General features: G+C 49.4%; 1 protein-coding gene across 4 annotated transcripts in view; it reads left to right on the top strand.

The window, feature by feature from the left end:
• The first annotated feature begins 5,720 nt into the window (after positions 1–5,720).
• The window catches only part of Hdac4 (histone deacetylase 4), a 289,492-nt gene continuing 271,902 nt past the window's right edge, over positions 5,721–23,310 (top strand). Inside the window, exon 1 of one of the 4 annotated variants that reach the window (XM_074072154.1) lies at positions 5,721–5,947. The gene's annotated coding sequence lies outside the window, so the exon portion shown is untranslated. Of the gene's footprint in view, positions 5,948–6,293; positions 6,345–6,500; positions 6,611–6,942; positions 23,303–23,310 lie in introns of those variants that run through there. The other 3 variants (XM_074072156.1, XM_074072155.1, XM_074072159.1) reach the window with 3 other exon arrangements.

Genomic DNA, 23,310 nt, shown 5'->3' with positions numbered 1-23,310 from the left:
CAATGTCTATCTCTTTTATTCTCTGCTTTGCACTTGGGTAATGTCCTCAGATCTATCTTCCAGTTGCTAATAACATCTTCTAATATGCTTTTTTCTTCCCCTCTGAATTTTTAATTTTAATGACTACATTCTTCATGTCTAGAAGTTTTATTTGGTTTTTTTTTTGTCAGCTTTTCTTTTTTCTTAGTGTCTTATTCTTTACACAGCCAATGTGACTTTAGTAATTTCTAACACATTTGCTCTTAAACTCTCTTTTATTGTCCCGGGTCTCAAGTGGTGGGTATGGTCCTGCTCTTTATCTGTCCTCTGGCTCTGGATCAGGGTGAATCACTTCCTACGGGTCTTACAATTTTATATAAGTCTCACATTCTCTATAAAACCTGTGGGCTGTATAACTTTTGAAATGATTTCATTTTGAGTAGCAGTCTATGCCTGGGAATCCAGGTCCGTGACTGTACCTTCTCTCCTCTACCAACTCCTCCTGTCCCATCCAGCCTGCACCACTGAGTTAATCGCATCCTCCTCTGTGGTTAGGGCCCTTGGGTCCTCATTCCTTTGTCCTCTGTGCCTCCCACCAATTGTGCATCCAGCCATACACGCTCTTTGCAGCTGGAGTTCTGAATGCTGCCAAAAAACCCAAATGACCCTAGAACCTAACACAATGCCTTTGACTCTGGCTGACCCTCAGCCCACTTCCATGTTCTTGACATACCTGCTCAGGTCCCTTTTCAATACCCCACCAAAGTGCTTGGTTCATCATAAATATGTTCACATAACACACTGAAAAGTATCACTGTATCATTCCTCCCGAGTCTTGGAACATAGTTATTAGAAAATAAGGGTGGCTTCCTCGGTGCACTGCCCCACACCTGTAGACATGTCTCCAGCTAACCCTCGCCGTGGAGTTCCTCCTCTGCTTCAGGATCATTCTGTTGGGTTTTTCAGAACCTCTCTGAGGCCTGAGCAAGAGGCCTTGGCCTGCCTTTCATGCCCTTGCAACCCCTTGTTTGCCTTTCTCCAAGATGAGAAGTCTGTGGTACCAAGGGGTGGTAACCCCCTTGGGGGTCTCTGCTCCCCTTTACAGACGGGGATCCAGGTACCTGGGACCTGTGTAACTGACACCATTTTTGGGGCCTCTTTGTTAGGTCTATCTCCCTAGAGTTGAATGTAGCACTAAGTTGCTCACCCTCTGGTTGTAAGGCAGGGCATAGGGTGCCTGTTGGTGGCTGTGGTTAGGACATGGTAAGCAGGCTGGGAATGGAAGTGGAAGTCCTTGAGGTGTGAAGTGATGCCAGTGGCAGGGAAAGGAAGGAGAACAGCCAGCAGCTGGGGCCCTGCTTAGAAGGAGAATCTGGAGGAGTCTAAGAATTCTGAATCCCATAGTTACAGCAGCCTGTGTGACCCTGGAGAACAGTAGTGCATGTCCTATTTGACAGTTTGCTCTTAAGGTTTTAGACACGTGATGTGGGAGCCTCCACCTGGTGCTCACCTGGCCCACAGGTTACGGATGGCAGGTGGTTCTGTCTCTTTATACACTCCTCTAGGCTATGTCAGAGCAATGGCTGCTGCCCCTCCCGGATGCAGACAGGTTAGTCTGCTGCAGAAGAATTTAATACCCTTCCCCAGTCTTCCCAGGCCACCTCTCTGCATTTTACTTCACATGGTGGTCACCACCCTCAAAGTAATCCAAGGCCAGCCATTCTTGCCTGATGGGGCACTGAAATAGCTCCACTGGAGCACATGGGCCATGTGCAAGATGTCCTGCCCTCTAGGGACCCTTTTCACTCTAGCCACTTTAGGTGAGCTTGGGAATGCTCACCTGGGCCATGGTGATTAGTCTCTGATGCTTGGGGACTCCCTGGGAACTCCGTAGGCCATCACACTAGTGGGAGCTAGCCTTGACCTTGGGGACCAGAGCTAGTGGACAAACTAGCTGAATATCCCACAGCTGCTATTGGCGCTCCCTTCCTTCTTCCCAGACCAACTCTCTTATCTCCTGTTGTCCTTTGTGATCTCAGCTTTGCAGGAGGGATTTAGACTAAGACACTTTGCAATTGAGTCCCTCAAATGGCAAGCAGGCTCAAACTTATCTCCTCCCCTCCCAGTCTCCGAACTCACCATTTCCCTGCTCAGCAACGGCCTTGTTCTGTTCTGAGGACTCTTTGCAAGGCCTCTGGGCTCCCTTCCTCCTTCCTGCTGCTTTGTCTCCCCAGGGACAGGGCTTCTATTCTCCTCAGCCTCTACCTGTTCCCTACAGCCTTGACTTTTGACTGGCTGACCAGTTAAAATATATAGGTTACCTCTATATAATCAGGAGTACCAGGTGAAGTTCCATGAGCAGTTATTTTGTTGGTATCTACTTATTTCAATGACCTGGTTAAGCCATCCTTGTCTGGAGTGTGTTTAAGGAGAGACTCGGTCAAGGCAGGGGGAGTGGGGAGGCTCAGGGTGTGCTACTAACCTTAGCAACGCCCCTCTCCAACCCTTGGTGGCATCTCTCCCCATCTGCACACAGCTCCCACAGTTCAGGGACCAGTTTGACTGATTCAGCTGCTCATCCTTGCAGGTTCCTTAGTCAATTTCATGTTCTTTTTGAATTTAAAAATTGTAATTACTCCACATGATTTTTATTACTTCCAAATCAGAAGAAAGCACTGGGGACATTTTGATCATTTTGATATATATCTCTTCTTGTGCTTTGTGTCGATAAACATTTTCATTTGTAAAAATTATATTGTAATGCTTTGTAGTCTTCCTTTTTCCTTTAAGACTGTAAAATGAATTTCTTTCCATGATAAAACTCTCCTGTTTAAATATTCACTCCAATCAACCACATTTTCTGTGAACCTTTTAGCTACATGTTCCTTGAGTCCATACTTGTAAGAATGGAGTTCTAGAGTTGGAATCACTAGGTGCAAGAACATGCATTGTGTGTGTGGTTAAGACACTGTCTAAAAGTTTCCATCAGGCAACACTCAGTTAATGTGTAACAGTCTTTATTTCTTCACATTTGCTTTTATCAAATAGACAAATCGTTGCCTTTCTCCTGTTATTAGGGAAGAGAACATTCTGTCATGTTATGGGGCGTTCCTTCTTTTGTCTTCTCGTCCTTGTCTCTGCCTGTTTGACTTTGGAATGCTGTCATTGTCTCAGCGTTGAAAGCCCTCTTGTGAGGGAGCTCAGTCTTTAGGAAGCATGATGCAGTGCTTTCCTCACCTTTGATTTCGTTTGTCTGGATGCCTCAACAGACCCCTCCTTTTCAAATGGGGCATGTGCTGCCTCCAACAGTTTTTTTTTTTCAGGAAAAATCTCCCTGAGATTTTTTGCTCTTAAGTGCAATGAGTTGTGATAGGTGTTTACCCCTGAGAAGTCTACACCCCAGTTTAGGTGTGCATGGGCTCCTTCCCTCCAAAACTTTCCTGCCTCTATTCCCATAGTTATTGACTGGTCCTGAGTTTCTTGTTAATGGACTCAGAGTATGTCTCATTTGTTTATGATTTCATTATGATGCTTCTAACATTCCTGTCATGGTTCACTCTTTATTGCTGAGTAACATTCCCTTATATTTCACAACTGGGGTTACTGGTTTCTCTGATGTTATATCCAACATTTTAACTTTAATATCATCCAACATTTTAACTTTAATATCATCCAACAATTCATTTCTCCCTTTATGACTGTTGATGGTTTTCCTTGTATGCCACAACCCTATAGAAACGCCCAATTTTCTTTTTCCTCAGTACTTTTTTCTTTTAACACTTAGGTCTTTATTTCATTTGGTGAGGTAGAAATTCAATGTTAATTTTTTTTCAAATGATTACCAAGTTGCCCTCCACAATACTTTCTCACTCACTTGAAAAGCGACCTTTATTATATTAAGTCCTCACAATGAGGGTGATACTAAAAATTAATAATTGGTGTGGTACAGGCCCATCAACCAGAGAGAGACAAGACCAACTGTGCGCTTCTTAGCTGGGTATCAGCCCCGAGCTCCGACATGCGCTTAGTTAAGGCTGCTTCTTTGCTTTATTTCACTTCCCATGCACTGGGGCCAGCATCATGCTTTCACTACAAAGCCTGAACACTGTCTTATTCTCCAGGAGCAGTTTCTCCCTTTTTACTTGTCTTCTTGACTGTTCTCAAGTGTCTATCCTTCCAAATGAACTATCCAACAGTTCTGTCATTCCCAAGTTTAGTGGGAGTCAAGAATTACATTTAGGCATTTACAGTGGTCTTTGGTTAATGTGGTTGGAAATTTCCACCATGTGTTCTGAGGCATTAGCTCAATGCCTACCACGTTTACTGCTCAACAAACATCAGTGACTGAACACTGCTAGTGTATCTGAGAGTTTGTTTTCAGCTTTGGTGGGCATCTAATCTAGGGTCTTGTGCATGCTAGGCAAGTGCTCTACACTGAGCCACATCCCCCAGCCTGAGAGTTGGTTTTTTGTTTATTTTATAATTGGTCACTTCGTTGGACTTCTACTAACTCTAAAATTTTTGTCTTTGGGAATGGACTTCACTTCTGATTTAAGGATTGGTTTTTGTTTTTTTTTTTAACATGGAACTCATGTTCTTTGAGACGGGCTCTTGTCACTTGGCTTCGGCTTGCAGAGCCCTTCCTTTTACCCAATACAACTCAGTGTGATGTACCGGGCTGCTCTGTACTGGCTGTGGACAGGTCCCCTTCCGACCCCACCCAGGCTGCACACCCCCCCGCCGGTCTCCCAGAAGGCAAGCAGCTTCTTGCACGTTCACTCCGCATTCCCCAAGTGCCTCGCTCTCCTGGAGGACTCCAGGGAAGGGTCTAACTGGCACACAGCAATACTCCTTCCTCTGAATTGAAATCTACCTTTGAATTAATTAATTCCATCTAGGACTATATTCTAAACTCTCTCTTGTGACTTCTTGCTCAGACATGTGTCTCTCATTCTGTACTTGTGAAATGAATTTTGGTAATTCATATGCAGGATTTTCTCTCTCCTGATTACTGCGTGTCATAATCCTGTCAAACAGTTTTGAACACTGACTTTTATAATGCAGAAGATAGCTGGCTTCTGATCCTGCATCATTTTACACCAAAATCTGATAGCGCGTTTTTCCATCAGCAGCCATCACGGGCCATTTTCTTCAGCTCTTTTGTTTTGGAATTGCACAGCTCATTCCGAGGGTTCAAAGTGAGCTTATCCCCGAGTGCGTGCGTTTCTAACAACGAGCAAAGTTTTCGAGTCACTTACTAATTATTTCCAGGTAATTAAAATAACGTGAAATTGCACATTTCATTTTGCAAACTGTGTTTGTTTCCACGCACTCAGTTTACCCCGAGACTCTGCTCAACCCTTACAGGGCAAGGCGTGGGCACCCGCGGGCCCAGCACCCGAGCCCGTGTCGCAGAGGCCATGCCCTGGCACGGCCGCCGGCTTCTGCAAACACCGTGCGCTCGAGGTGCGCAGCTGGGCTACACCTCCCGATGGGAACAAACGGACGCAGCGCAGCCCCGAGATGCCGACCCCCACGCTGCTCCGGGACCGCGGCGACTCCACCCCACACCTGCCGGACCCCACTCATGCCCGCCCTCGGCTCGCAGCAGCCCAGCCCGCTCCCCCGGCCGCACCCCGAGTCCGCGCGCCCGCCGCCAGGCAGGGCGGGGCCCGCCGCGCCTGCGCACTCGCCTCGGCGCTCGGCGTCTCCGGCACGCAGTCCACGTGACCCGCGCCGTGCCCAAGATGGAGGCTGCGGCCAGGCCTGGTTAAATCTGCGCCTCAGCCTGCGCCCCTCTGCACCCCCTTGGAGCGCGGGACAGGCGCGCGGGCACGCAGTGATGACCACTGGCGGCGCCGCGGGCTGCTGAGCGGGGATGGTCACGGCTTCCAGTCAGTACTCGCCCCGGCTCCCTGCACTTTCTCCACAGCGAAGTGCCCGACGCGGGCGCCTGGAGAGTCCTCCGGTACGCCCCGGTCCCCAGAATTGATAGCGTCGGGAGCCAATGGGGTCCGGGACGTGTGTGTGGGAAGGCGGTCGGAGGCGGAGTCTCCCTGCGGCGCTCGGGTTGTCGGGCCAACGATTGGGCCGTCATGGGGCGGGCCTAGACCCCGTGAGCCAACGGAAGGGCGTCCAGGAGCTCGGGAGGCGTCTGTGGGCGGGGCCGAGCCGTAATTGACGCGCTCTTCATTAGAAACTAGGTGGGGGGCGGGGCCCGCTAGGGGAGGTGACGCAAGGCAGTCGCGCCCAATGGCCGGCCGGCCGCCGGCGGGGGGGGCGGGGCCTGGACTGCTGACGGGCGTTGGGCGCGGCCTATCCCTGTGCGGCTCGGTGCTGGAGGGGGAGCAGCATCATGGTTCAACGTGGGTCAATTTTTTGTGAATGAGGAGGGGAGGTTGTGGGGCCGCCGCCGCGGAGCATCGTCCCCGCCGCCGCCCGAGCCCAAGCCCGCGCGCCCGCTCGCCTGCGCTACTTCACGCCTGGCCCGCTCTGCACGGCCGCTGTCGCCGTCGCCGCCCGAGCCCGTCCGCCCGCCCGCCTGCCGGCGGTGGCGGCGCAGGCTGAGGAGATGCGGCTCGGAGCGCCCGAGCAGGGCTAGACGCGGCCCGCCGCCGCCGCCGCCGCCGCGGTAAGCCAGTCGGCCGCGGGCATTGTCCGCTCCCCGCCCAGGCCGCCGGCGGCAGGTGGACGCCGCGGCCCCGCCGAGGCCGGCAGTGGCCCTCGCGGCGCCGCCGGCGGGGCGGCCTGCTCGGGCCGGGGCGGCCGCGGGCAGGTGGGCGCGGGCGCGGGCGCGGGCGGGGGCGGGGGCGCCGGCCGAGCCGTTTATGTAACTTTGTCAGACGCTGTGAGTTTGCAGAAAACGCCCCTCCCGCGGCGTGGGGCGGGGGCCGCGGCCCGAGGGCGGGGTGGCCGTGGCCCGGCCGGGCCCGGTGCTGCCCGCGACCCGGCGTGGCGAGTGGGCGCCGCGAGCCCCGGCCGCCCCTCCGGTGTTTACAGTGAGCGTGGAGAGACCGCGCGTGTCGGTCGGAAGGGCCGGGGGTGGAACCCGTGTACTCATTTAACGCACATCGAAAAATCGTAATAACTTGCAGCAGCGGATAGGAGTGTTTTCTTCATTGCGTGTGTCAGTTGACCTGCTGTGACACAGTTTTCAAAGAAAGGGTTGCAGAAATTAAACTTAAGTTATTTTAGAACTAATGACTTTCCTAACTGAATCCTAATTGCGTTACTGTAGAGACCTGTCTAATTGCTTGCTGAGAGCAGGGCTGCCTGCTTGGGGAGGGGGAAAGGCCTGGGTAGTCGCTTTGCCTCCGCTTCTCTCTACTCAGGCTTTTCCGCCCGTTGCCACAAACCGCCTAAGCATTGAAGGCCTGGGGAGTAAACCTGTAAACAGCCCTGGCCCTGCGCGCCTGGCGGGGCCAGGGGGATGCTGGCGGCTTGCACCTTGACCTGGTTTCGCTTTTTCTTCGGTGATATGATCGGGGTTGCCTGGAGTTTTAATTGCTTCTGCTAATTCCGGGCATTATTTCAGAAATGGTCTAATGAAAGCTGGTTTGGTGGTTTCAGAATCTAGCTAGGAAAGGTGGTGGTGGGGGTAATGATTGGGGAGAGGCAGGGAGGTTGAATGAAGTCAACTCAGCTGCCTGTACACAAATATACGCTACAGCAGTTACAAGGCAACAAAAGTTATTGCAGAATTTTGCAGTCACTATGGCAACACAATTACTCTATTATAATTGGAAATACAAAATGCCACCCAGTTAGAAGTTTCATCAGAATGGAGTTTGGGATATCAAAAATATGTGAGATTTAGTTTTTTATTCAGGTAGCTCCTGTGAGTTCTAGTCTGTGTTCAGTTACCTATTTTTAAGACAGATCAGCTTTCCCAGATATTCTACTCCCTGGGATCTGTGGCATATTTCCCCAGAAGAACTCCCAGTCGTGTGGGAAGGAAGTGTTTTCATGCCTTAAAAACACACACCCCGACACACTGTAAGACTTCTATGGCATTCTGTGTTCTGTTTTCTTTTAAAGATCAAATACCGTCCTAAAGTGAGCCACAATTAATCAGAAAAGAGGCAGGGTTTGCTCCCAGGCAGATGTAACACTGCCCCCTTTAGGGGGTTCCTGCCACCTCCTGCAAGGGGAGCTAGGGGAACCTGGGGGGGAAGATGACTGTGAACTGTACATAGGCCTGGAGGCCAGGCACCAGGGACAGATGTGACTGAAGTGGCCCTAGCCAGAGAGAATGTTCTGTGGTCAACACTTTCAGAGCCAGCCAAAATAAAAAGCCCCAAATGCCACATTTTTCAGAGGCTGGGGGGGGGCTACTGTATAAGGTGGACAAGTCAACATGGCACCCTGTTTGTGTGCAGTTTGAGCAGCTGGGTTTGACTTGGGTCCCAAACCTGCCTTAAGAGGATGCTTCTCTCCATGTTTACCAGGAGGGTTGTAGTACTGGAAGTTTCCACACATTGTGGGGCTGCTGCGGTTTAATTTCGTTATAACTCTTTCCTTTTAACTACTGCATATTTATGCCCAGTAATCGACTTCCATTTTCCAGCTTCATTGTGAGGTTTCAATGCAGCATGAATGGCTTTGAATTCCAATCCTTTGATGTTGGGGGTGGCACCAAAGGAAAGGCGACTTTGTGCCGTTCTAATTGCCAGAGCAGAAGGAAATTTCCTCACTCCTATAGAGCTTGTCCATGCTGTTCCTCTATTGAAAACGGCTGGAAGCTCAGCTTCGAAGCTGCTATGAGTAATGTATTAATACCTGATGTAGGGAGCAAGGGAAATGCAGATATGAGAGACAATAGCAGCTGCTGGGAGGTGGCAGGTGACACACCGTGACCAGCTCAGTCCCTGGACCAGGGTACATGCCTGTAGCTGGTGAGACTGAACTGTGCAGTATGAAGCTGTGTCTGAGCTCCTCTTGTAGTCAGAGACCAGTCCTTGCTCTGTTGGTTGTAGTCCCAGACTGTCCTGGAGTAGGGGCCAGGAAACACAGATTTTGTGGTCATAGATTTGGTATGTGTCCTGCTGGGCAGTGGGCTCTTGATTTTGCTTTTGACCTTGACCAACACAATAATGTACAGCACCATGTGCACAATTCAGGTTAGATGAGGGCCGAGTCACAAGATTGCTGCATTTAAGCAGACTGTAGTCCCTTCTTACAGAGTTGTCTATTGGGAATGAGCGTCACTGAGCCATGGTCAGTGATTTTTCCTTTAGGAGGTCAGTTGTCTTCTCTTGGACTTATGGGAAAGAGAAGTAGGCCCTGTTTTGGTGTATAGTGTGGGCTGTGGTATCTGTGGTCCCTCATAGCCTTGGTTCTGCCCTTGCCTCCCTGACACACCACCTGTTCACTTCCTGGAAGGCAAGTTCAGGATCGAACACAGGTCTTTTCCATTGGGACCCTCCATGTAATGGCCAGGCCAGCACTCTGTGTCACCCTATATGGAAATCAGAATGCTCTTTCCAGAGCAGGGAGGCGACAATGCGAGTAATTGTCACATATACCAGTACCTAATGCTTAATGAGCACCTAACTGGGGACATTTGCTGTTTTAAGTGCTTTTCCATCTAAAGTTCTATGAAGAAACTGCCTTCATGCTGTACTTAGGTTGTACTGCGTAGCTCAGAGGTAGAATGCTTGTCTAGCATATACAGGCCTTGGGTCCCATCTTCAGAATCGCAAGAAAAAAGATAAACAGTGCAGCTACTGGTTGTTGCCTCCTACTCCTTGCTTGGATCTTTTCCAGAGAAAGCCCCAAACTGTCTGGGGCCAGGTGAGGGTGGTGAAAGGCAGTCTGTGCTCTGCATCTACTTCAGAGCAGCTTAGTGCTCTGAAGCTAGTCTGTCATTTCTTTTGGATGAATTTATTGGAAGAATGCATTTGAGGACCACAAACTGAAAAACTGAGTTATTGTGTTTCTTATCCTAAAACCAAGCCAGAAGCCTTAATAGAAAATACTGGCAGATTTAATAATGTAAGAATTAAAAAAAAAGTTTGGCAAAATAACTCCATATAAGCAAGACTCAGAGATGAGAGGAAAAACATACAACCTATTATGTCTTTATGAGCTTAATAGTATATTAAGAGCTTTTGCAAACTAACAATAAAAGGATGAGCTTTTCTGTTGCAAGATTAGCAAAGACGTAGATAAGAAAATCTCCATGGCTAATAAGAGAAAAGATTGAACTTTCTTATAATTCAGCTGAAAGGAAATTTCATTCTTGTCCATAGAGTGTGATGACAACATCCATTGTTGGAGATAGTACCAACTCCTATTTTATAGGACTTTTCACAGGCTTTAAATGAGGTAACACATGGAAATTGCTTAGACTAGGGTCTAGCACATTAGTGAGCATGATGTTTGTTGGCTATTTATTATTTGCTCTCTGGAGAAGTCAATATATATTACTACATAAAACAATAATGCTTAATTGCTCTCCAGAAAAGTGTCAGCATTTCAAATGGTCATTTCCCTTGTCCCAGCAGTTCTACATTTAGAATTTATTCTAGTGAAAAGACTGTAATAAGTGCAGATGCCCAGTACCTGCAGGGTGTTAGGCTTCGTCGTTTATAACAGCGATGCTTGGTAAATGGACTTGTTGCTGTCCTGTGGAATTGTCTGTGCACAGAATTGTGCAGGTGTTAAGTGGGAAATGTGGGCCTAGAGCAGTGCAGACCAGGCCTCTGGGTTTAAAAGATGTCCACGGGTCTCCAATGTGATAATGGTGGTTGTCAGAGGTGTCAGGGAAATGGGACAGTAGGGACTTCATTGTCTTTTTATATATGTTGCTATTGTATGTACATTGTTGCAGGAAGCATGTACTATGTTTTAATAATAATGGATTCAAACAATTGATATTTCCATTGGGAATAAATATTCTTCAACTCCCATGAATTACAAAGGAGAAAGCCCAGTCCTTGGGAATTTGATAAATCCGCTCAGCAAGAGGAGAGTCTGAGGGTATTTGTTGCTGTGAGTCACTCCTGAGCTCTCTGAGGCCGGGGCTGGTTGGGGTCTAGCGCTCTGGTGCAGTCCCAGCTGCAAGCCTGTTTCTCAGCTGCAGAGCCCCTTCCACCAAGGGGCAGGAAGACCTGTCAGGGTTTCCTCTGAGGACCAGGAGGCCCCCTGATTCATGCTCTGGCTCACCAGCCTCACTTGATGGCACTTGGCCTGTTCAAGAAAGCCTGCTTTGCTTCCTTGGTTCCTCTCAATCTTCTTTGGCCCAGGGCCTTTGAATATACTGCTCTCTTTACTTGAACTACTTCCTTTACCTCTGTCTTCCTCAGCCCTTCAATTCATTCTTGTGCTTTGATCTCCTGTTCAATGTAGCCTAACGTCCCCCTTACTCCTTCCTAACAGGATCCAGTTGTGCAATTTCAATAGCTCATTGTGACATTAGTTGTTTAATGTCATCTCTCTTGCTAGCTGAGGGCTCCCTGGAGTCGAGAGGTCCCGGGAGTCTATGCCTGCTTTGTACCTAGTACCTGGCAGTACAGGTTCTCAATGAATGGATGTGCACCATGGTGTAGGTCCTGGAGGCAGAGCAAGATGAGGACCCACTCCTACCGTAGCCCTCTGCCTGTGTGCAACAATTGTGTTTCCTAATCCCTCCCTCCCTGCATGCATGTGGGAACTTTTTGGTCCTGATTTTGGAGATTACACGCTTTTAAGCAGATGCCATAAATACAAGTGAAGTGGAATCTGTGATGCAGCAAGGAGTGAGAGAAAAGGGCCTTACACACAGCTGTCAAGTGGCACAGTATGCACAGCTTGTCCTCTGGGCGGGTGGATTGACTGGCTGCAGTGTTCAAAATGGCAAGCCACTGCTTTTATGAAAGGCATTTCTCCCTGTTTCTTTTAATGTGTTTTAACGACATTATTTAAACATTTACATTTAGCCTCGTACTTTTAACATGATACCTTAATATGGCTGCATATAAAGACATTTTGGAATCTGCTCTGTTTAAAAATGTGAACATTAGGCTTTGTTAGTTTACTACTGTTTATGAAGTATTCCTTCTGTGTTAGTCAAGTGCTTTTCTTGGATTGATGTTTAAGCTTGAAACAATAAATCATTCCTTAAGGCCTGAAAGCCTGAACCAGCATTCCAATGGGAGTGTTATTCCAGCAATGATGGAATTGCATTTCCCTTGGGAATGGCCCTCATTGGTTTATGGACTGCTGATTGTTGGAGCAGTTCCTTTTGAAATGGATAAGTTCTTGTGAGCCCCTCCCCCTTGGCCCCACTTTAGTGCTAAAGAGGGGTCCTAATTACATCGAACTGATCAGTTACTGTCTGCAAATACTAACCTTGCACCCAAGGTTTCAGCCTGGGCTTGGGAGAAGGGACTCCACCTGCTTTGTGGCTAACACAGTGGTGAGCCTTTAACTCCAGGCTTAATCAAGAGGACCCTGTTTCTGCTGGTAGGTAAGAGATATAGGTGAGGTTGGGGACTTAGGAGGAAGAGCAGATGAACACATGGTTGCTATCCCAAGAACCAGGGCTGTGGAAAGCTTGAGGCCCTGGGGGAGATTAGGAGGCTACAGGGCACGGGCAGTGGCACTGGGAGCCAGACCAGATGATGAGGAGAAGAGGGCAGGGGCAGAAGGCTGGGAATATGTGTGGTCCTTTTAAGCCAGAGTCACAGTGGTGGTGCTGCAGAAGGGTAGAGAGACCCTCATGGCTGGAGTGTGACACAACTCCCAACAGTATAAAAGAGCTGGGCACACTGGCAGGCTGGCTGCAAAGGCTCATCCCCTTGGAGGATTGCTGTGTGGGTGCAGTCATTGTGTATCTAATCAAGGTTTGAGCTCACTTTCATATTTCTGCTTCTCACATTGGTGCCTGGCTCCATTGTCTCTGCTAACTCAGTTAAGGCACACCACTGTGCACATCCTAGAGGCTCCCCAGGTGGCCTGTGGAATGGTGGGGCCAGAGGATGAGCCGGAAGGGACTGAGCTGGCCTCCTAGTTAGCTGTCAGTCTACACTAGAGTTCAGCTCTGCAGCACCAGCACTGGTGGCGTGATGTTGTTAAAGTCGTGTGGTGGAGTGTGAGCCCTGCAGGTCAGCAGAATGTAGCAAGGGCACCTGGACCTTGGTCTTCCCCGTGGCCTGTAGAGGACCTTGAGGACTTGCTCACGTCAGAACTCACATTTGAGCCCTGTAATCCCCATTTCAGATTTGGGCTGAGGATTCCTGGGGGAGATGGCCACCAGGGTCTGTGGGTCACACAGTGGTATGTGCTGCTAACAGTATAGCTAGGCTCCACGGGGAAGAACCTCAGGGGCTGATCTCAGGGATGGACTTGTCACCTTTCTGACCTTTAAAGGGAAGTGCAACAGTGGATTCACCCCTTCTGTTGTACCATTTATGTGAGATTTGCCCTGAGAAGATCATATAAGTGGTCACCATCCCCATTCTTTGGGAACAGTTCTTTTAGCATAAGGATTGTTGTAACTCCTTTCTTGGCTCTCCAGGTTAGAGGACCCAGGAAAGGAGTTATCACAGGGCTCCCAAGTTCTTATTTTGGTTTCCTTGCAAATATCTTCTCGAAAGCATGTTGTTTCCTTTAACTTTTATTGTCTAGCACATTTTGTGGCCAGACAAAATGTCTGTCAGATGAAGTGGCATTTGGCCTTCAAGATCCATCCTTTTCTTCCCACTGAAGGCCCCAAGGCAGCAGTGCTGGCTGGTCTTTCTGGCAGCTGGCACAGCTGCTTCCACCACCATGGTCGAGAACCACGGGTGCAGAAGCATTGAGCTTTCCTCTGGAGCTATTAGAATTTGGAGTTAGCCAACAGTGTTATAAAATGCGTCTCCTATGTCCTTCCCCAGAGAAGAGTGTCTTCCTGTGTCACCATGAACAGTAAATGTGGGTGCATTCTGATGAATTTTTGTCTGATTAAGTGGGAACAGAGCTGGAAGAACAGAGAGGCCAACAGTGGAACTCTATGCTTTTGAAGTGCTGCTTTCTTCCACTGGCTCCTTGGGTGATCTCATTACAGGTGTGGGGCAAAGGGATCTGATTGTAGATGTGCTAAATTCTGTTTAGTGTGGTCCTGTTCTGCCTGTGGTGTACAAGAGTGGTTCTGCAGATATAGATGCTTTATTTTCCATGGCTCTGGGGTGTTGGGGACAGACATGGGTGTGGAGTCAGACCTGGACTGAACTCTCAGCTTCACTATCACAACCTGCTTGCTTGGCTGGTGTCACCTGGTGTCAGCACAAATAGCATCCTCATCTGTAGGATGGGAGGAGAGAGGGGAGGCCCAGAGGAGGTACTGGGCAAGCAGGCCTCTCTGTCCAAGTCCAGGCCCTCTTCTCCTTCCCATCTTCCTTTCTCCTCCCACCCCACCTTCTGATCACCCCAGTCTTGCTGGCAGGTCTGTAGTAGAAATGGGAAGCAGAGCATGTCATCTTTAAGAGGGTGTTGGTGACTAGGCCTTTGACATAACTGAAGAACTTCCTGGGGCCCCTGCACCAGCTCAGGCCCTTGTTACATCTGCTGGAGAGGAGGCCTCACTGCAGGACCATAGTGCCCTCTGAGAGCAAGATCTTGGCTGTCTTTGTCCTTGCCGGGACTGTTAAGGAGTTTGCAGAGATCAGGGGCTTGAGAACTCAGGACAGTGACCCTTATGGTGTCATCAGCTCCAGGGCACTGCTATATGTGTGTAGCTTCCACAGGGCCAGTGTCCTTACCTGCCTGCAAACAGGGCCTGGTCTGTGGTCAAGGCCATATTACCAGGGCTTGTGGAAGTGGCCTAATGGACATTTCGTGTTAGGTCTTTGCTGTCCATATGCTTCCTGGTGTCTGCAAAAGGGAGCTGTTCCATGGTCCCGGCCTCCAGTCCAGTCACAGAGGGCTTCCCTCCTCCTTTCTTTGGTGTGGTTTCTGCCTTCTCTTTATTCCTTCCCCTTTGCACAAGCAGGAGCCTGAAGGCCACAGTGTACTCGTTCCCCCTGATGTCCTAGGTGTGGTAGCAGTGGCCTGAGGGAAGCATCATGGCTGGGTGCTCAGGATGAGGGTGCTGCAGGCATGTGGCAGCTTCTGGTGGCACCACAAGGGGTGAAGGACTGAGGACTGAGAAGAAGTAAAGGCTGGGGGCTTTGTGAGCCCTTCCATAGGTTGAGCTGTGGGCAGGTTGACAGGTGCTGCAGGATTAGGTGGCCCCTGAGGAATGGAGGAGCCCAGGGGCAAGGGACTAGAAGATGCCCCCAGAATTATGGGAATGGTACCAAAAGGGGATATTTTGAGGGTAACTCTAGAGGTTGAGCAGGAATGTATTTCTGGTAGCCTTCAATCAGGTAGGATCTCTCCATGAAGCATAAGAAATTGATGGGCTTACTTTGTCTAGAAGGCAGATGGAGGGAGTGTTCAGGCAGGGCTTGCTCCTGTTCCTAGACTTAGGAGAGCCAGTTTCATGGGCCACAGGGCCCAGCCAGCTGATTCAGGGCTCCACTGGTTCATGCCCATCAGGAAATTCTTTGACTCAGCGAAGTCTTGAGTTCATTGTGCTTGATCCGGCTTCTGTCATATAGCCACCTCTGTACCAGTCCCTGTAGCCAGGTGACCAGCCTGCATCCTGTGGCTCATCCTATGTGCTGGTTCCTTCCAGAAGTTGGCTAGGGACTTGATTTTCCTGGAATGGAAATCAGTGCTGTCTGAAAGGAGTGGAAAGGGAAGGGATGCTGAGGATGGCGACAGCTGCCAGCATCCTCATGAAGCTCCCCATGTGTCCTCAGGCTCATCAGCACTTCCAGAACAGCCCCGAGTGAGCTCAGAACACACATGCTGTCCTGAATAATTCACAAACCTGTCTCAGAGTCCTGCACTACCCTCTGTGAGACAGAGTGGTCCATCCACAAGGTGGAGAGTGCTCAGCAGGGTCTGCAGGAGGGCCTGGGCTGGGATTCTCTGGCAGCGAAGTCTAGTCCACAGCACCCTCCCTTCATTTCTCCTGGTTGTGGGTGGATGGCTGGTCATTGAAGTCAGGGCATAGGGGTATAGAGGCTCATTTCTGAGTGAGGGGGTTCAAGAATCCTGTCAAGACCATCCTCACTCCACCTCTCCTGGCTGACTGGTAGAAGCAGATGTCCTTGGGGAGGGGCGTGATGCCACAGGATAGGAGGAGGCTGTGGTGTAGAGTCCCCATGGCTGCAGCCCAGTGAGGCAGACTTGGAGGACTGACCAGCTCTGAGGCTACGTCAGGATGAGGGTGGGCTTCGGGATTGACTTCCCAGCTGCCTTCTGTGGCCCGTTTAGTAACATTTTCAGTTGTCTCGGGATGCTGTGAGCAGGGCTGTCCTGTCCTGTCCTGTGCAGAGGTGAGCAGATGCTGAGGGGCTACTGAGAAGGCAGAGTTCAAATGGACTATTCTGGAAGCCCGTCTGGTCTCTTCTCCTGCCTGCAGGTAAGGGGTGCATTGGAAGGAATGTACTTTGAGGTCAGGCTGGGGGCCTTCAGAGTCCCGACTTTATGATCTTCCAGAGTGTGGTAGACCGCTTATCCAGTTTTCCTTGCCTTGATCTGCTTATCTGCAAAGTGGATGTGAGAATCTCTGTCTCAGAGGATTATTATCAGGATCAAGCAAAACAAGGAGGCATTGGCCCAGCCCCCAGCCCTGTGTCTAGCTTGAGAGAAACTAGCATTGCAGCCTCCATGGGTTCATATGCCTGTGGGCAGCTGTTTCTTCAGTCTACTGTGTGCCAGGCCCCCATGCTGTTGTCACATGCCATCTCTTAGGCACTGGTATGCACTACTCTTCCTCTCATCTGACCAAAGCCCCAGCAGAAACAGTTCTATGGTGAGGGTCACAGACTGGCAGCTGCTTTGAGGCCATGTGTTTTCCTCCTTAGCATTAGCTGGTATGCATAGTAGGGCTGTCTGCCCCAATGGGAAGGACAGGACTCATTCAGGGGCACAGTTCTGGGGCGGAAAGCTCAGTGGGAGGCCTCAGCTATTTAGAATGGGCCTGGGTGTGCATCTGGTGTAGCTGACATAAGCCTGACCTCACCAAGCCTTTTTTTTTTTTTTTTGTGGTACTGGTGTTTGAACTCAGGGCCTTGAACTTGCTAGATAGGTACTCTACCCCTTGAGTCATGCCCTTAGCCCTCCAAGCCTGTTTTCTTGTCTGTATCACCTGAGTGGCAGGATTCCTGCTGTGGTGGAATTGTGTAAGGATCAAGCTTCATGTCCCCAATAGTGGGGGTACAGACCTGGCACAGATGCATGGCAAAGTGAGACAGCAGCTGTTTGTAATCTTATAGTGCTGCACATTGTCATGTCCCAGATGTGGAACGTGTTCCATCCATCCAGAGAGAAGCAGAGAAACTCATACCTGTGCACCACAAATGCACAGATGATTTCCTGAAGTGGGAGGCAAGGTGGAGGGCTCTTCTGGCATTGTGTTGGTGGCAGCTGGCCTGTGGTCCTACCAAGGACCCAGCAGCCTAGATGACAGGATTGAGGCAGAAGGTGGCCTTGTGGCCTAAGGCTACAGAGATGTTCTGGTTTACTAGTCCCTGCTGCAGCTGCGTTAGTGTTTTTGGGCCCAGCACCTGCTTTAGTGGGTGACCTCATCCAGGCTTGTTTGTTGGCTGTCCTCCTTCATTCCCAGTTTAGCTCTTTCCTCTTCACATGCATACGCCATATGCATAGGCAGCACACAGATACATGCAGACACATGCACACAAATACCCATATGCTCACAGACCCCACATACTTGTGCACTGTAGCACGCATGTAGCATGAACTTCAGGTTCCTCCAGTGTGATCCTGGTGGGCTGAGGGTCAGCCCCTGCTCATTTCTAGCCACTGCTACTTAATGAGGAACATCAAAGTTTCTAGATCTCTTTTGGTGCATGTGACAGTGGTCAGGGTGCTGAAATCCCCTCTCAGGGAGGGCAGTCCTCACCCAGTTCCTCCTGTGTTTGGAGATGCATTAGTGCTACACAGTCTTCTTTAGGGTGGAAATTCTGATTGTCATCTCATCCAAGGGTCTAGGGCCATGGCTGGGCCAGGTGCCTAAGGCCACCTTCCCAGGCAGTTACTCCTAAAGCTGGTGCTGATGGGATTTCCTTAAGGCATTCCTCTTAGTTTTCTAGTGTCCTGTTGAAACCAGGCACGGATGTGGCCTGGAGGCTTGTCCCAATAATTAGTGAAGGCCTGAGGATGCCTGCCAGAGACTCCATCCTCAAAGTATTTGTGGGCTCCAGCCAGTCAATGGAGTCATCTGGGCCCCCAGATCTCACCTCCTGCCCTGACTGGCCACCCCTGGTTACGACAGGATGTCACCCTCAGTCATGTTCCTCTGGGGAAGATGGCTTTGAAGCCATCATGTGGGTCTTCCTGTGGCCGGGACTTTGTCACCTGCCCCTGGTGATATCCCCTCTCTTGATGTTGCTCCTTTCTCTGATGCCATCCATTTCATATCCCTCTGATTCTCCATTTTTGTTTTTGTTTGTTTGTTTGTTTTAGCAACTCAGTCCTTTCAGTCTGGGATCTTGCTTTGATCCTGTCCTTCAGTCTTCCCAGCTCTCTTACCCTGCATGACTGTCAGGCTTTTCCCTCACTCTGTTGGTCTAGACATCTTACGCAGTTGTTCCCTGGTTCCCCATTGACTGGAATAACACATGTGTCTCTGCCTCATTTTCAGTGTTCCCAGGCTTGGCTTAGCTTCCCTTACTCAGTTGCCTTCATGTGTCCTTGGCCTGGCCACATTGCCTGGGGGCAGGGGCTTTCCTGCCCTGGGCCTGCCTTTATTCTTGCCTCAGGAGCTGGCTAGGAACTGTCAGGACAGAGTTTCAAGAGATAATTTTAGCTGCCTTTTTTGACTTAGTAGCGACAGAAAGTGCTGTCACAGCCCTCCATGGATTCCTTGGCACTGGCTATGGTCCTTCCCTGGCCTCCTGCCCTCTTTGTGAGTTGTGAGGAGTAATGGATGAAGCTATTGGTAGGGGCTCTGAGGCCTGCCATGTCTCCATGTTTTCCCAGGGTTAGGGTCCTTGAAGTCAGGCCAGGCAGGTGCAGGGGTGCTCGAGGGCTCCTTTGCCCAGGCAGCTTGAAGACTTGAGGTTGTGCCTCAGGGGGAGCAGATGGACTCTGAGCATCCAGTTCACACACTGTATTTCAGCTGAGCCTGCTGACAGGAGTTGGGTTAAGGCAGAGCTTCCCTACTGCTGAGCTGGGCGGAGGATGCTCAGGAGCCCCTTTGCTTTTAGACCTTGAGGGTGGCCGGGTGGGGCTGCGTCCTGCTGGTTAGAGCCCCAGTACGTTGAGCAGTAAGAGCATCTTCTTTGCTCTCTAGTGCATGGGAGACTGGGAGGCATTAGGAGGGGGTGGCCGAGTATTGGGGTTTTCCTCTAAGGCCTGAATAGAGCTGGGGAGGAGGCTTCCTCCAGAGCAGGCAGAGGCCTTGGCTCCAGTCACTCTGGTCCATGGGACATCAGTGTAGCAAGCCGCCTGGCTTATGAGAGGAAATTCTGAGGAGAAGGGAAAGGATGATAAGGGCTTTCCCTGCAGAAGCCAGACTCTGGCCTCTATAACATGTGGATGACGTGTAGCATTTGTGCTGTCCTGCATCCTGCCTCACTGTGGCACCCCCATATCAGTATGGGGACTTGGGAAACAGATAGGAGTCAGGGTTCCTCCTCAGGGTTCAGTGTGTCCCTCTTCCTGGGCTTTGGACCATGGACTACTGAATACGAAAGTTTCGTTTAAGCTGTCATATTGTTAAAATATTATCTTGTATTTAAATTGGCATTTTAGAGGGGGAAGGCAGGGAGGGAACTCAATGACTGTGCAGAGGTGTAGCCTTAGCTGGTATCTAGTGAAACAGCTGTCTCTGTTGTGCAGCACCTGTTCTTTTGGATGCAGGGCAGTTTTCTTTTTATTGGACATTTCTCCACAAGAGAGACACTTAAACATGCCATTTTGCATACAATTGAAGGGAGATTGTGGCTCTTTGGAGCCCACCAGGTATCCCAGAGCAAGAATTTCTTAAACAGGGGTAGTAGGTGTGCATGGCCCAAGTGGCTCAGCATTGACTTGGCATGCAGCCAGTCCTTGGCAGAGTAGTCAAGGGATGCCCATGGCTGTTTCCTTTTCCACGTCCAGGGTGTTCGTGGCTTTCCAGTAGAAGACAGTACACTGTGCTTGGGCACTCAGTTGCTGTGGAGGCGAGCAAGCATGTGTAGTTGATAGTGTCTATTTGCTCCCCTGGCCTCCACACTGCTCCACCTGCTTCTCTTCCATGTGTCTTGTGTCTCTGTCCTCAGCCACTGTTGACACTGCAAGCCCACAGATAAGACCGCACTGAGCATCCTGCAGGCTTGTGTGGATTTAGCATTACCCTCTCTGTACTCATATTTGCACTTTACCAGTTTCTCTTATTCTCCCAGTGTCTGGGGTTTACCCTCTTCCCCAGCTGGATCAGAGTGTAGACTACCCCTGTGCTCCAAGTGGGTGATGTTTTAGCTGCCGTGCTAGTGGCCATGCGGGCTCTTGTGCTGGTAGCCTGCAGGGTTCTTTTATTTGGGACAGAAAGGACTCAACTGTCGTTGATGGGGCAGACAGTCATTCAGCATACTAGATTTAGAGGAATAGCTTGTCTTTGTTGCTCCGCTGTGGACTGTGACTTGCTGGGGGTTTCTCTGAGATTCTTGGCAGGGCCATGGCCAAGTAGTTAAGAAATGGCCCCACTCACCTAAGCACTATCAGATCTGTTCTGCAGGCCTGACTCAGTCTCCTAAACAGGTGGTGTTTTTATGGATTCCTGACTCGCAGCTTGCTCACAAATCATCCAGCCTCTAGACTGAAGTTTATGACTGGCAAGGGTCAGCTCAGGAACCTCAACCTTTAGTGGAAGACACAGGACATGGAGCAGGGCCGGGGCCTCTGCACTCTGAGGGACAGCATTGCGCCTGTAGTGATATGGAGACTTCTCTGTGCACCCATGCTGCCCAGGGTGGGCAGCCCATGGAGCCAGTGTGTCTTCTAGGCATTGGGAGACCTGAGTGAGATCAAGCAGACAGATAATGCCAGATATGAAACCTAACATGCCTTTAGCACTGATATGTCAGTAAAAGATGTAAAAATACATCTCACCTTGCATTGTAGATAAAATACAAGCTGTTACCAGCCTGATTTTCCCTTGCCTGGCTCTTTCATAGGAAAGCCTGGGCCATTTCTCCCTGTGGTGGGGTTGTCTGAGGAAGAGTTGGGCAGCCCCGTTTAGAGGGGAGTGCCCTGTGCCTCTGGGAGTTTACCCAGTCAATCTCTTGTGGTGTGGCCCATCTGGGTTACTACTGGGTGGTCCACCATCATAAAGGTATACAATGGAAATTGTCTCTTGTATTGCCTGAGAGTTATTTTGTTCAAACATTTCCAATATCATTAATATTAAGGAAACTAAATTGGGAGAATACATCAGCAATACAAATAAGCAGTTACTGTAATTGGGAAAAATACTAATGATTTAATTTGCATATGTGGCAGAAACATTTTTTTTATGATTGCCTTGATAATAAAAGACAGGCTGAGTATCACAAATGCAAGCAAATAAAGAAATCCATTAATTCTATTCATTTTTTAAAAAATGGTATTCCTGGCTTTTACAGTGACAGTTTAATAATTAGGGTGCCTAATTTTAATCTGTTATGTGGGTGCTCGCCCTGCCAAGTTTGGGCAGCCAGCTGCCGTTGGTGGGATTCTATGCTAGAGCTGACTGCCAAGAGTACAGAGGGGTACTGGGATAGGAGCCTTGGGTAAAACCAGAGCCTCTTGCCCCATTAGGCCGTGTGTGATTTGCATTACCACAGGGTATGCTGTGCCAAAGGAGCCAGTCTTGTGATGGGTGTGTGTGTTGCATGGAAGTGGGGGTGGTGGCTTATGTCACTCAGGTTTGAGTCTGTTGATGGGCCCTTGCCCTAGGCAGTTTTCCCCATCTTCCCCCAGGGGACATTTGGCAGTGAAGGAGATAGTTTGGGTTGTCCCAACAGGAGGCCTGGACATCTGGTGGGTCCAGGCCAGGGTTGCTGCTCAGTATCACACAGAGTGCTACAGAGCCCAGGATGGGCCTCCACCAAAAAGAGTTACCATTTCCAAATGCTTCTAGTGCTGGGGGTGAAGCCCTCTTGTTCTAGAGTCCCAGAAACTGGCATTTCTTTCAGCATTAGAAGTAAATGACACTGCAGTTGTGGAAGATGAGTTTTGCTGCACAGCATAGTCTTAAGAACTTAGTTATTTCGAAACCATTTGGGGACAAGTTACATACATCATTTCCAGTTTGAGGGGAGGAAATGAAGTCAACTCGCACTCACATTTTTTTTGCATGTGAGTAAAATGTACATTTGTCCTCTCCTTTTCCTTTCTCCATCTCTTTCAGATTTGAAAAATGGGTTTCGACTCCCTAGAACTTATGTTTTTCTAGCCAGTGTGTTTTGCGTGCAGATATGGTTAGAGATAACAAAAAGACATGTTTGTGTTGTAGTGACCACATAAGAAAAAAGGATATTGCTGAACCGTACATCACAGTTTTAAAACATGCTAAGACAACTTGTTGAGAGTCCTTGGTCTTGCGCTGCAGCTCTGTTGGCTGCTTGTTTCCATCCCAGTGATGGGGAAAGGCAGTATGGGAGGCAGCCGTCACCCTGAGTCCTAGACTGTTCCCCTCACCATGACAGGATATGCTCCTCCTGCACCCAGGTGACAGCTCAGTTGTCCTGGTGTGTGTATTGTCTGTGGGAAGTTGTTTAGTCATTATCAGTCATCAGTCAGGAAATGAACATGTGTTTGTTCCTTGGATGCTGTAGGTGCTGCCCACGATGACCTCAGAAGAGTGAGAATGGTTGCTGTCCACTGTTTAAATCTGCATTTCATTGTTTTTCTGAAGTGGGATACAGAGGCTAAGCAAAGAAGTACAGGTAGCATGCCTCTATGAAGGTGGGACAAAGAAGGAAAAGAGTTTGTGTAACCAGTTGGGCGATTTATTAGATTTGTGTGTGTGACTAGCTGTTTAAAAAAATTAATGGTAGTAAGAAACAATATAAGATTTGCCATATTAATCATTTATAAGTGTACAGCTTAGTAGTGTTAATTGTATTCACATGACCCTCAGCCAACCTCCATAACTTTTTTATCTTGCAAAGCTAAAACTATATACCTGGTAAACAGCTAATATAGGTGATTCTTCTAAAACACAAGGCTACCGTCAACCCCAAGGTGAACAAAAGTCTTGCTAACTCTCAAGGAAAAGATTGGAAGAGACAAATGTTTATGGAAACTGTGCATGCATAAAAAGGATGTGAGTAT

The sequence above is a fragment of the Castor canadensis genome, chromosome 4, assembly GCF_047511655.1.
Source record: "Castor canadensis chromosome 4, mCasCan1.hap1v2, whole genome shotgun sequence".
Lineage (NCBI taxonomy): Eukaryota > Metazoa > Chordata > Mammalia > Rodentia > Castoridae > Castor > Castor canadensis.
This window is presented reverse-complemented; position numbering and strand designations above follow the sequence as displayed.